The sequence below is a fragment of the Portunus trituberculatus genome, chromosome 40 (genome assembly GCF_017591435.1).
Source record: "Portunus trituberculatus isolate SZX2019 chromosome 40, ASM1759143v1, whole genome shotgun sequence".
Taxonomy (NCBI): Eukaryota; Metazoa; Arthropoda; class Malacostraca; order Decapoda; family Portunidae; genus Portunus; species Portunus trituberculatus.
Window position 1 is genome coordinate 1,295,801 of NC_059294.1, and position 14,200 is coordinate 1,310,000.

The 14,200-nt window shown below is 42.1% G+C and overlaps 1 long non-coding RNA gene across 1 annotated transcript in view; it reads right to left on the reverse strand.

Annotated features, from left to right (window-relative positions):
* Positions 1-11,316: 11,316 nt before the first annotated feature.
* Positions 11,317-14,200, reverse strand: part of LOC123516201 — a 330,662-nt gene continuing 327,778 nt past the window's right edge. The window contains exon 4 of the long non-coding RNA XR_006678120.1: positions 11,317-11,372. This is a non-coding gene — a long non-coding RNA (uncharacterized LOC123516201). The remainder of the gene's footprint in view (positions 11,373-14,200) is intronic.

The following is a 14,200-nucleotide window of genomic DNA, read 5'->3' on the forward strand; positions in this document are numbered from 1 at the left end:
TGTGTTAAAGGAAGAAATCAGCTTCCTTTAAAAAAACTTTTCTTTTGATTTTATGAAGACCTCACTGAGGCACGCAGCACTTCCGGCCCCGAGCAGCAGCCATGGTGCGCTACATCACAGCTTTGACAGGGAGTCTTTCTATCGTCCACCACGCATAGCCAGAGAGGGTCTCTACCCCGCTATCCATCACTGGACGACGCGAGGTGTGAGAGAGCCAGAGATTCATCACCTTACACTCAGTTTTGCTCGTTAATCGTCGCCTTAGCCTCGCCCACAAATGGTTTAATGATAACCTGTGTTTGGCGCAGGTCTCCCTGGTGCACGGTGCAGGACATAGGGTGAAGCTGCATCCCGGAAAGAATTTAAGGGTGATGGGAGGAGGTAAGTGTCGTCCCGTTTTGCATATCTAATGGCTGTAACGTTTATCATCTGTAAAAAAATGTTCCCAAGATTAACAAGGCGCCGCTTGTTATGGACGTAAGTACCTGTTTGCGCTCAATCCAGCTCGAGAGATAGAGGATGGTTGACAGGCAGGCGAGAGGGAGAGAAGGAGAGAAGGAGGAAGGGTCGAGGCATGATAAAAAGAACGGAGTGAGGGGATGAAACAGTGTGACAGGTCGGAGAAGAACGGTGGGTCGTATGAGGAAGGAACCAGCAGAGAATGGAGTGTGAAAAGTGTGAGGAAGGCGGGAGGCATACCAAGCAGGACAGGAACACTAAGACTATAAACTTGGCAAACTTTTTTTATGAACACAATAAAAAACTAAGTCTTACCCATGTTTCTGCGGTAAGAGTGTGGAGTGGGGGCTGACTACATTAGCGTAATAAAAAGGATTACTCAGAAAGGAGTGCTGGAAAGGTGAAGGAAGCTGGGTTGCGGGGAAAAAGAGGTACCTTCCATTCAACAGTTTTAGAAACGAAAAAGAATGAAAGGAAATGGAATTGGAAAGAAAATTAATGAAATGAAAAAAAATAAGAAGAAATGTGAAAGGTGAAGGAAAGGAAGTGAAAGGAAATAATGCACTGTCTGTTCAGCACTTTAAAAGGCAGAATGTAAAAATAAATAATAAACTAAAATTAAAAACAAAGAAAGTAGTTTAACAATTTGGAAGATACATGGATGAAAACCTTGAAAACAATGAAAGTCAATGTCCCATCAAACGTTTAGAAATAAGACAAAAAAATGAAATGTTGATTAAAAAAAAGAAAAAAAAATGAGACAAGAAAAATCATTATTGCTTCAAAACTTTAACAAGGAAACAAAGATAACGAAAATATCAACATTAAAAAGGGAAAAGAGAAGATGAAGATACAAATAATTTCAGAATCAGATAAAGAGAAAAATCACCATAAAACAAGACAAAGTAGCAGCGGACCCAGAAAGATCACAAAACTCACCACAAAAAGATAAGAAACAAGCAATAGACCCATACACCTTCCTTTAGCCACGCTGGAGTGCGCACCATCAAAGCGGCATGTGACGTGGCGGTGACAGGGAGTAAGTGCGGCAAAAGTGATGACATGACAGGACAGGCAGGATTACAGATGCAGTTCGTGCGCTGATATGACGGCGGCACCAGCAATTACTCAGGGGTACTGTGACGTGAGTTATGACATTGTGCTCAGTGATGAGTTATGCTGGGACTCAAAGTCTTTAATATGACATAAATGATAATAATGAAGACAGCAGAGACAGTGTAATAATACGAGGAACAACGAGGACACTGACATGACGGCTAGGCGACACTGAAAAGATGTAATATGAGAAGGACTCTAATATGACAGTAATGATAGCGGGAGAGGACAGAGACATGACGGTAATAGGAGCACCTGACATGATTATTAAAGTGATACTAGAGAGGGGTAAGATGACAGGCAGAAAAAAAGGCAGTAATGATAACAAGAGGAGCAAGACACGTCTGTAATGGGAAGCACTGTGACATGATGATAAAAGAGGCATTTCAAAGATTTTAAAGACAATAAGGAGTATGTTCTAAAACCCCTTTGCATCGCACCTCCGCTACTTTATAATACTGTTTTAGAACTGACGCGTATTTAAGGGTTTTTTTTTTTAATAGTGACAATACAAAGAGGAGAAACAATGTTGAGAATCCGGGTAATCATCTCTGCTGCCTTTGAAAATATTTGTGGTGGGAGAGCAAAGCGTTTCTGAATACAACACTCAAAACAATAATATATGGGATAAAAAAAACACTAATCTCCAGGAAAATAGTTAAAAACACGATGGTAATAAAGCCAAGAAACACGATCATACAACAGACATTCAAACCAATGCAATAAGAATGTTCCTTTCCTCCTTTTCCATCATAAAGTTCAATAAAGAAAAAAAGACAAGAAGTTCAGTAGAAGCACCTCCCGTCACAGACCATTATAAAAAATAAACATCAAATAAATAAATGAATGAAAATACAATGAAACCAGAGTAATAATAACCCTCCAATTCTCTTACCTAACCCACTTATAGAAATGAAGAACCTGAGACAAGACGTACAGTATAAAAAAAGCAGCTCACGTCACTCCAGCCCTGTATAAAGTGACGAGGTTGGCGCAGACAAGGACAGTAATGTGACGAGGCTCGTGACAGTATATTAGAGAGCGGTGTGGTCTAGATTGAGGGCCTGGCTCGCTTGGACCACTCCTGATGGGCCCGCTCGCTCCCTACCACAACCCGGGATTAATGGATCGGTACCTTCCGCCCTCGTAGTGATTAAAGGAGCATTACAAGAGACGGCGCAACGCGGGTGATTAATCTTCCGTGTGCACACTGCCAGTTTCTTTCGTTCATAAATATTGAAGATAGATTGCCATAAAAGATACACTTGCTCGTGGGAATTGTCTTTAGTTAGTCTCTTGCTGGAGCTCTCTCTCTCTCTCTCTCTCTCTCTCTCTCTCTCTCTCTCTCTCTCTCTCTCTCTCTCTCTCTCACTCACTCACTCTCTCTCTCTCTCTCTCTCTCTCTCTCTCTCTCTCTCTCTCTCTCTCTCTCTCTCTCTCACAAAAAAAAATAAAATTGTTAGTATGTGCTGTTAAAAATCAGCTTTTTCCTGGTCCCTATTTTTGTAAGCCTGGAAAAAGTCTCTCTCTCTCTCTCTCTCTCTCTCTCTCTCTCTCTCTCTCTCTCTCTCTCTCTCTCTCTCTCTCTTGTTAGTATGTGCTGTTAAAATCAGCTTTTTCCTGGTCCCTATTTTTGTAAGCCTGGAAAAAAGTCTCTCTCTCTCTCTCTCTCTCTCTCTCTCTCTCTCTCTCTCTCTCTCTCTCTCTCTCTCTCTCTCTCTCTCTCTCTCTCTCTCTCTCTCTCTCTCTCTCTCTCTCTCTCTCTCTCTCTCTCTCTCTCTCTGTACTTTAACACCAGCCCTTTCACTCCACCTTTCGTCCACTGCACCACCTGTCAGCTAAATCTCCTTATGACTTATTTCCTCTCCCGTCCCCCGCAATCACTGTCGCCATCACCGCCACTATCACCGCCGCCATCATCACTAACACTACCACGGCCACACCAACCTAACCCTCGGCTAGTTGTACCGCTTCTCTCAGGCAATTTATGTCGCCTGTGATAGAAGGAAAAAAGCTCATTTACATATTAATGGAGAATTCAAAGAGCTCATTAGTAGGTCAGGTGGAAGGGGCAGTTTTATGTGAAGGTAACATGCAAATCTCAGTCTGGTCCTGCTATGAGAGGTAAAAGCATTGAAAGTGATACGAAAAAAAAGTGATAGTAAAAGATACAGATATGGTCGGAGAACAATGCACATGTTTTATATATATATATATATCTAATGCCTCATTTTCTGTGTGATACTTTTATTTATTCCCTTACATAATCTGTATAATAAAGTGGTGTAAGTGTGAATGTACGTATATAGATTGCATTGTTAAGAGAGGAGGGCTTTCAATCTTTATGTTTTATACTGCACATTGCAAAGCGACACAGGAACAAAAGTATAGTACAAGTAAAAGCTTAGAGAGAAGAGAAAGATAGTTTGATGTGAAAACAGTCCGTTCCATTGTGGAGGAAAAGGAATAAAAATAAGAGGAAAAAAATAAAATACAAGGTGCATTCATGTATAAACTTACAAAGACTTTGACAGAGACGTCATTGCACCTCTCTCTCTCTCTCTCTCTCTCTCTCTCTCTCTCTCTCTCTCTCTCTCTCTCTCTCTCTCTCTCTCTCTCTCTCTCTCTCTCTCTCTCTCTCTCTCTCTCTCTCTCTCTCTCTCTCTCTCAAGCACTCCATTGTTCAGAGTGTCTTCCATTATATGGTAATTTTAGAAACTCACATTGTTTATTGATGCAATCAGTGATAAAGTAAAGCCAATCATTGATATTCCGCTTTGCTTTCATTCTCCTGTTTTCCGTACTATTTCTTTATTCAGTTCCTTTGTCACTATTGCACGACATTTTACTTTTATAGTTTTCTGTATTCACATTTTATATCTGACACATTTTACCTTTCGCTCGAGATCTTTGTCTTCGCGGGTCAGACATCGATCTTTGGTTTCTTCACCTCCAGGGGCGTGGCTCCCTTAGTGTGGGTCACCCAGTGCTTTTTAGAGCAATGGTAAAGCGATGGCACACACGCGCGCGCGCGCGCACACACACACACACACACACACACACACACACACACACACACACACACACACACACACACACACACACACACTAATTCCACTTATTAGTACATTATGTTCATGAGTGATAAAGTAACTTGATTTGCTCATTAGTGTGTCTGTGTATGTGTAGGCAGGTAGACAGGCTAGGAGGTAAGTAGCTAGCCCCAGTGCAGGGCCGCCTGTTGTCTAATATAAGTCTTTCCATCAGGAAGCGTCAGGGCAGCATTCGTCCCTGGCTCCTCAGTCTTAATAAAGAGTATCGCCGAGGGTCAAGGGAAGGCCCAGCCAAGGTGTTCGCCGCCAGGCCCACACCACCGCCACTGAAGCTAAGCGAGACACTGAGAATTTATTCCACCACAAGGAAACCGTGGAGGAGGAAAATATAAAAATTCTTGGTACTGCTTAATCAACGCGTTGCCGTGTGTGTTTGTGCCCGAGTCTGTGTTAGGGTGTTGAAAAAGCTGACCAATTTTTACAGCAACGTACTAGCAGCTCAAACAGCCGCCCTCAGCGACGCACTAATGTATACCAGTAAACCTTGTTCTTGGTTTGTGTTTTTGAGCCACGGTCCAGACCACCCCCCTGCAGGTGTGGCGTGGGGAGGCTGCATCTTAATCAGAGACAGGTGCTTGGGTGGCAAGGAAAGAATCCAACTGAGGCTGCTGATGGAAGAGGTTGCTGCTCCACCTCGCCTGCTTCCACCACTCCCCTCCCACCACAGCACTGGCCAGGAAACACGCTCCCGCCTGACCTCGTCGGGCACAAATTTTAATCTGCCGCACCCCGCCGCGAGGAGCCCACGCTTGGGAGAAGTGCCTCTGATTTAATGGTTCGGGTACTATTTATGCTGAAGGCCTCCGTCCCACTCCCTCAGACAACCTCTCTTCTCCTCCTTCTAGCCTTTATTTCTTTTTACCTCTTTCCTCTCTCCTCCTTGTCTTACTTCTACTCCATTTTCTTTACTTTCCACCTCCTATGATATCCGGTTCTTTGCCTTCCTATTCATCGTTCCTGCTTCTCTTTCTATTGTTCCTTTCCTTTTCTTCTTCTTGTCTTACTCGTCATATATTCCTCGTTTTCTTTCCGCTCATTTTAATCCCTTTCAAGTTTTTCACCTATTTGTTTCTTACTTCCAATATTCCGTTCTTCTTTCCTTCCCATTTTGCCATAATCTTCTTCCTCCTTCACTTTCCTTTCTATTGATTGTCTTTTTCGCCATATTTTCATCAGTCGTCGATCATTATTATACTCATCTTCACTTATTATTTATTTTCAGGCTTTTTTTTATAAATATCCAGTTTTTTTTTTCCTAACTTCATCTTTTGTTTGAGTGTCTATATTTTTCTTCCTTCTTTTCTTCTTACTTTCATCTTTCTGTTGCTCTTTCTACTGAGACTTTCTATATTGCTCACCTTTTCTTTTTTTTCACTTGTTTATTTCCACCATTTATTTTCTTTCCATCGTTCATTTCCCTTCTTTTTTTCCCCTCCTCTAGTCTTACTCTTATTTCTTCTCTTACCTGTCTTCAGTGCTTTCCAAAATTTCCATATCTTTTCTTTCCCTTTTTTTCTACCTTCAGCCTTTTCTTTTCTTTCCACCATTCTTTTCCTCCTCCTTCTTCTTCCCTCCTCCTTGTCTTACTAATAATCCTCTTACACAACTCTTTCTTTTCAGCATCTTCGAAATTATCCATTTTTTTTTTGTACCTTCACCATTTCACCATTTCTCTTCCTATTTCTACCGGTCGTTTTCCTTCTTACTCCTCTTTTTTTCCCCCTTCCTTGTCTCACTAATACTCCTCTCACCCCTTTCCTTTCTTTTCAGCGTCTTCGAAAATTACCCAGCTTCTTTTTTTTTTTTTGTTCCCTACCTTCATCATTCTTCAAAGCCAGAAACTTCGGCCAGAACCAAGAAAGCTCCACGCGCCGACCTGACCCAACTCAACCCAACCCAACCCACCGCCTCTCGTCCATCAACACCCCATGATCCCACTTGTTTCCTTCCTCTCCTCCTTATCTGTCTCCTTTCACCCACATCACTCTCCATTATCTCATCTCTTTCCACACTACCGCTCTGCCTGCCTGTCTGGTTTGCACTTCTCTCTCTCTCTCTCTCTCTCTCTCTCTCTCTCTCTTCATCTCATTCTTTCTCTCTCCAGCACATCACATGGTTGCCAACACGCCTCACTTTCCTCTCTTCCCGTCACAAGAACCATGCACCGAGATTCCTCCTGTCTTTCCCCAGTTGTGTGTGTGTGAACAGCTGTTAGTATACTATTTTGTTTTTGCGTGTGTTCGTGAGTTTGGGCCCCTTAATGCCTACTTTTTTCGTGTGTGCGTGTGCGTGTATTCCTTTGTTCAGAGGGGCATGTGTGTGATGTGTGTGTGTGTGTGTGTGTGTGTGTGTGTGTGTGTGTGTGTGTGTGTGTGTGTGTGTGTGTGTGTGTGTGTGTGTGTGTGTGTGTGTGTGTGTTCCTTAGTGCGTACGTAAGCTTGTTTCTTGAGGGTTTTTATTTAGTGAGTATCTTTGTCTTGTCTGCATGTGTGTGTGTGTGTGTGTGTGTGTGTGTGTGTGTGTGTGTGTGTGTGTGTGTGTGTGTGTGTGTGTGTGTGTGTGTGTGTGTGTGTGTGTGTGTGTGTGTGTGTGTGTGTGTGTGTGTGTGAACAAGCATTATGGCCTGAAAGTCTGCAATCAGCTGAAAGGGACGAGGAGATGCACGTTCTAGGTCTCTCTGCAAGCTGTTATCTTACTGCTCTTCAACAGCTTTTTTTTTTCTTTCTTTTCGGCATGGACAGGCAGTAGAGTGGGAAAGGAAAGGAGAGAATAAGGGCGAGTGGCTGCGTCACATTACATAGGGAAAGATGTAGGGACTCTCTCTGTCTGTTTCTTCCCCTCTTTTTTTTTTTTCTACATATCTTTTTTTTAAGAATTGTGGATAAAAACATTCACAGTCTTTGGTAACATTGTGAAGATATGTTTGCCCTTTCTCTCTCTCTCTCTCTCTCTCTCTCTCTCTCTCTCTCTCTCTTGCCGACGTGGGTGCGCATCCGGGTGTAAGTTTATGTGGAGAGAGAGAGAGAGAGAGAGAGAGAGAGAGAGAGAGAGAGAGAGAGAGAGAGAGAGAGAGAGAGAGAGAGAGAGAGAGAGAGAGAGAGAGAGAGAGAGAGAGAGAGAGAGAGAGAGAGAGAGAGAGAGAGAGAGAGAGAGAGAGAGAACGCACCTGACGATCACATGGTTTTATCACCGTTTTTAAGACATGAGATATCAACTATTTCTTATGGATAGATTGAAGAATATTTGGACTTTAAGACTAATTTTATAACTGTTATCATGTAAGAAGCAGAAATATAAAATACTTTCTAGGAGTTAGTAAGTTAAAATAGAAGCACAAGCAATCAATGCATAACCACAAGGAAAAAAGTGTTTCGTTTTTGTATGATTTCATGAAACATTAAACGCAGATCGTCATACGCAATTCAAATACTCAGAGGAGAAGTTCTGAAGTCACTCCCGGAATGCGGTGTTTAATTTTAGCCTTAATATGACGTATCTACTGGAAATATTACAAAGGTGGACGACAAAACAAATACCTTCACTGAGTAATTTATCGTATGAGGAGAGATGAAAGCTGTTAAACATGTTCTCTCTTTACCAAATATGTTTCAAGGTTTTCAATTGAGTGCAAACAATCATATCTATCTTACGATTCCCGTGGGCGCGCCAATGAAAAAAATAGGTATGTAAATAGTACTTAAAGCCTTAAACTTTTAATTTAAATTGATTTTGCTTATGCCTTGCGTCCCCGGGCTCCCCAATGAGTGAACGGGGCATGCATCTCTAACTCACAAGTAAATAAATGCAAATTCCATCTCATTATCATAAACATTATCCAGCGCATACTACTTTATAATTAGACTGGATATTCACTAGTAATAGGTGACGAGGGCCGCCATAATGACAGGCAAGGGATGAAGTCAGCAGTATAATATTTGCCTATATGAATGCACCACCTCTGCATGCATGAATAATTGCAGGATAACATACGCGTTGCTAATCGCTCCAGTCAGCCTGTGAAGCTATTATCAATTATTCTTTCCTCCCTTCTAACACAATTTGGCGTTGACGAGGCCACATGTGATGCCCCAGAGCAGCTCCGGGATGAAGGCAATGTCTGCTTGTATTAAAAGCAAGTTCAAATAATAATTATATATATAAAAACACACAAGGAAAGGTTCTATCCATCTCAATAACAGCCTGAACCGAGACAAAGCGCCACACGCACTCATTCACACTCACAATCACACACACACACACACACACACACACACACACACACACACACACACACACATACTGGCATTCCCTCACATCTTCGCCTCCAGGCCTCGCGGGGGAGAGAATTGATCCCCGCCGCCCACACTGCACGAGTCACTTGCCCGGCCTATAAAGATTGGATGGGAAGAGAAAATGTAATAAGACCGATTCAGACTTCGACAAATTCTTATAAACAGTACACTCCAGGTCAATCAACTGCATACTTCACACTACTCTTACCGCAGAACACTCCACACCATTTCTTCTACTTAAGATTCCAGATTTCCTATACTGTGTGAATATTTCGGTCATTCTTAAGCTCAATCACTCCAGATCGTCCCTACTACTTATTATTCCAGAGTATTCCAACTGTCTGAACACTCCAAGCCATTCCTATTCCCAAAAAACTCAAGACTATTTCTACTACTTAAGATTCTGGTCTATTCCTAATACTCAGAATACTAAATACTACAAACATATCCTATTGCCTACACATTCCGCACCATTTCGACTCCTTACATATTCCAGACCATTCCTGCTGCTAACATATTTCAGCTATTTCCTACCATGTACATATTCCGGACCATACCTGCTGCTTACATATTCAAAACCATTCCTACTAATTAATCACTACTTAAACACTTCGTACCATTCCTCCAGCTTTAACAAACTCTAGATCACTCTTACTGCTTGCAACTCTAGACCATTTTATTTCTACTGTTTACATATTCTTACTATTCAAAACTACAAACCACCGTTTTTGTCTACTTGAGTTTTCCTTAATGTCAAACCGAACAAAGCTGCCTGCTGCTTCCTCCCATACTGATAAAACATACGTTACGTCAAGTTTTTGTTCGTCACAAATGGAAAAACACATGATAGCTGTAGCTAGGAAGGTGTGGCTGAATGCAGTCCAGGATGTTAGCAAGCACTGCCTTGTATTGATAGACACCGCGGTGCTCCATGTCCTTTTAAAAGTACTTGAATACACGTTATCCCATTCGTTTACACACACACACACACACACACACACACACACACACACACACACACACACACACACACACACACACACACACACACACACACACACACACACACACACACACACACACACACACAAACAGATGCACATAAGAACACCATCATACAGATTCAAAAAGGAGTGAGGTAAAAGTCGATGTTGCCTTCGTATCAAATAAGTCACCCAGGAACAAGTAATGTGAATATTATCTCAGTCCCTCATACGAAGTGGTGCGTGTAGTAAGTTTACTTCATGACCGAGCCTATAATAATTATAACCCCGGGCTTCGCCTCTACTCTGTTAATACATGTATCTTCTTGTCTACAAATTTTACTGCTATCTCATTTGTTCTTAGTATATAATAACTTTGAGCTTAAGAACAGCCCTCTAGACTTTATTGCTTAATATAATATTTCAGGTAACAATATGGGAGATCATAAGGTTCATCTGGAAGAATATCTGGCTAAGCAGAAATCTTAAGAGCTGTAAGTTTAACAAAGCACACAGCGCCTTTACCCACGGCCGCTTTGATGCAGAAAAACAAACAGAAGCATCCATAGTGTTTGTATTATGAATAATTAGAAAGCCTCACTCCACATTCTGCCAAATTTACGAGTCTAGGAAGGAGGTGGAGGAATGTGTAGTGGTCCCGCTGGGGCTTTCCAGCGAGAGAGATCCTAGGCGCGCCGCTACAACCAACAAATTTGTATGCGCCATCATACTTAATACAATTTCTTAATTATTCGCTAATGGTTTTCAGAGCAAAGAGAGATACTCCTACTCCACATAATAAAGAGAAACTTGCATTTTACAAATCATTTCTAGCGCTAAGTATATACGAAAAAACACAACTCAACACATAAACAACGAAAGCCAATGACGTATATCAGCCCAGAACCTACTACCCTCGCCCACCAAAGTTGACGTGCGCTGATAAAATAAAGATGGTCCCTAAAAAATTATAAATAAAACTATAAATAAAAAGAGAAATGTGAATCCACGAAGAAGAGATCAATTTACGCCACTTTACTGAATGACTTCAGAGACGTGGCATATTCTTCTTACTCACACAAATAGAAGCAGAGCAAAGGGCAGGAACGCTTCTAAAAACTTCCATTACTGTCACTACACAAAAGGAGTAAGATGTAGAAGGTCTAGACAATATTTTAAGTTTGAGTGCTGCAGGGAATAACTTTCTAACTCCTTCCCTCTTACTTCCATCTCGTTGCAAGTGGTTGAGTGGGATGGAGGAGGAAAAGAAAAAAGTTACCACCACTCCGCTCAGAGGTTTAGCAGATAACCCCTTGGGACTAGGAACAAAAACTTCTGACGGGGAAACACTCACCAAAGAGATGAACACTGGACTCCCTCTTCCAAGCAACCAAACACCACTGGGAGATCTGAAAAGACAAAATAAAAAAAATCAAATAAAATGGCGATAAACGGTTACGTAATGTACAGACTTTAATACGGGGGGCTTAAAAAAAGGAGTGAATCATATTTTTTTTTCTGCAAGGGCTCAGTGGTATGTATTGTGTGTTTTTTTCGACCTATTTACGTCCGGGCATTGGGGGCAGCAAGGCGGAACTAATAGTGATAAAGGCAAGTACGTATGACCGCAATAACGTAGTGCGATTACGTGAGGCAACCTGGCTGCTGCATGATTTAGGGACATTCACATCATGATAAACACATTAGAGAACCACCAATGGGCTTTTATTCCCCCATCAAACAATAGTCTTACGAGTACGTTGCGGGTGTGTTGCTCTCTCTCTCTCTCTCTCTCTCTCTCTCTCTCTCTCTCTCTCTCTCTCTCTCTCTCTCTCTCTCTCTCTCTGTTCCTTATGTACAGTACAAGGTCAAGTCTAACCTTACCTTACTCTGTTTTGTCTGTCTGCATTTTGTTTCTCTCTGTCTTTGTCTGTCTGTATGTCTGTCTGTCTGTCTGTCTCTCTCTCTCTCTCTCTCTCTCTCTCTCTCTCTCTCTCTCTCTCTCTCTCTCTCTCTCTCTCTCTCATATATAAACAAGGGCAACCATAACCTTACCAGTTTGTTACTCTGACTGCTCTCTCTCTCTCTCTCTCTCTCTCTCTCTCTCTCTCTTTCACACACACACACACACACACACACACACACACACACACACACACACACACACACACACACACACACACACAGTCAAAAGGTCGACGTACAAACGCTGGGAAGACAAAACACGGATTCAGGCAAGCAAAGCCACAAAAGGCGTTGGAATTAAGTCTTGTTTTCTCGGCTGAAGCGACATGTCGGATCCAGGAGGTACAGTAGTGTAAGACCACGACGCGCAGACTCCCACACTGTTATTCCTCATTGTTCATCATGTGCGTCCGTGAATGGGCATGTTCTGGCGGCGGGATGACGGAGTGGGTCGTTATGGAGGTGCTGTGGGAGGAAGGAAGAGATGGAGGGGGAGAGTGAGAGAGAAAGGGAGAGAGAGATGGGAAGAAGCTTGCTCGTGATAACAGTGACAAAAAATAGGAAAATAAAAATTATTGCATAAGTAGATGATGTTGAGAGAGAGAGAGAGAGAGAGAGAGAGAGAGAGAGAGAGAGAGAGAGAGAGAGAGAGAGAGAGAGAGAGAGAGAGAGAGAGAGAGAGAGAGAGAGAGAGAAATAGTATCTACATAATGCATACAGTCCATGCATTAGATTTAATTGCATGTATATATACACACACTTATCTGATGAAATGATACACCGTGAGAGAGAGAGAGAGAGAGAGAGAGAGAGAGAGAGAGAGAGAGAGAGAGAGAGAGAGAGAGAGAGAGAGAGAGAGAGAGAGAGAGAGAGAGAGAGAGAGAGAGAGAGAGAGAGAGAGAGAGAGAGAGAGAGAGAGAGAGAGAGAGAGAGAGAGAGAGAGAGAGAGAGAGAGAGAAGCATAGAAACATCCAGACAGACATGGACTCAGATCGATAATATAATCAGACATATCAATAGACAAATAAACAGATAGACAGACACAGAGAGATACAAACATAAAGAGGCATACACATAGAAGCAAAGAGAGAGACAGAGAGAGAGACAAGCATAGGAATAATTAGAAAAATTCAGGAAAAGAGACATGAACACCAAAACCTGAAAAGCAAACATGTCTTTCGTAATATCACTTCTAAAATCCCGAGCAGCAAAGAAAAGCAACGTACACAAGACTATGACTAAACCACTTATGAATGTAGGAGTCAGGTAGGAGACAACAGTGACTGTTCTTCGCTGAGGGAGTTTAAAACAGTGACTTCTTCGCTGAGGGAGTGGTGTGGCATGTGTTTAATTTCTCCTCAGCATTTCCAGCCGCCAAGCAAACATAGCACAAGAATGGTACCTGTCCCTTATAGTGCATTATTGCCTCCACATGAAAGGATTCCCTGCAGGGGCTTCAAGTCACTATCAGAAAGTTTACAGTGTCCCTTGTATCTTTTACACATTGATTTCTTTCTTTTTTCTTGTTGGTCTCTCCGGGTTATCTTTCTAGCTTGTCTCTCCCTCTCTTTCCTCCTCTCTCTCTCTGTCTCTCTCTCTCTCTCTCTCTCTCTCTCTCTCTCTCTCTCTCTCTCTCTCTAACTTTTTTTCTTCATGCACATTGATTCCTCAGTTTTTTTCTTTATTATGCAAAAAAAAAAAAAAAGAATAGAAGGAATGCGTCAGAAAAGTCTTCATACAACTATCAGTGAGTGAGTGAAAATATGAAAAAAATAAAAATGAGTAAAGCCAAACATTCTCTTATATAACAAATGTATTCTTTGATGTAAATTCCTGGCGAGATCATATGTTATACATCGGCCCACATCAAATCATTTATAACTCCAGCCAGCAAAAATTTCCAGTCATTGTAAACCGAAATCTAACACACCATCGTCATTCTCGCGTCTATCCCTTGCATTACTATTAATATTAAGCGCGCACACACACACACACACACACACACACACACACACACACACACACACACACACACACACACACACACACACACATGAGGAGAAAAAAAGACGTCTCGCACGCCCCTAAACCTTAGCACAATCTTGCACGTCCACAAGGAGAATATTAATCTTTCGAGGCGTTCGGGGCGTGGTGTCGAAAGTGTGACCTCCCCGAGCCTATATACTAGCGTGTGTCCTCCCTCCACCTTGCTTCGCCTCGCCTCACCTGCCTAGTCAGCTTCGGTTCCTCGCGCCTCGCTTTTGTAAAAAAT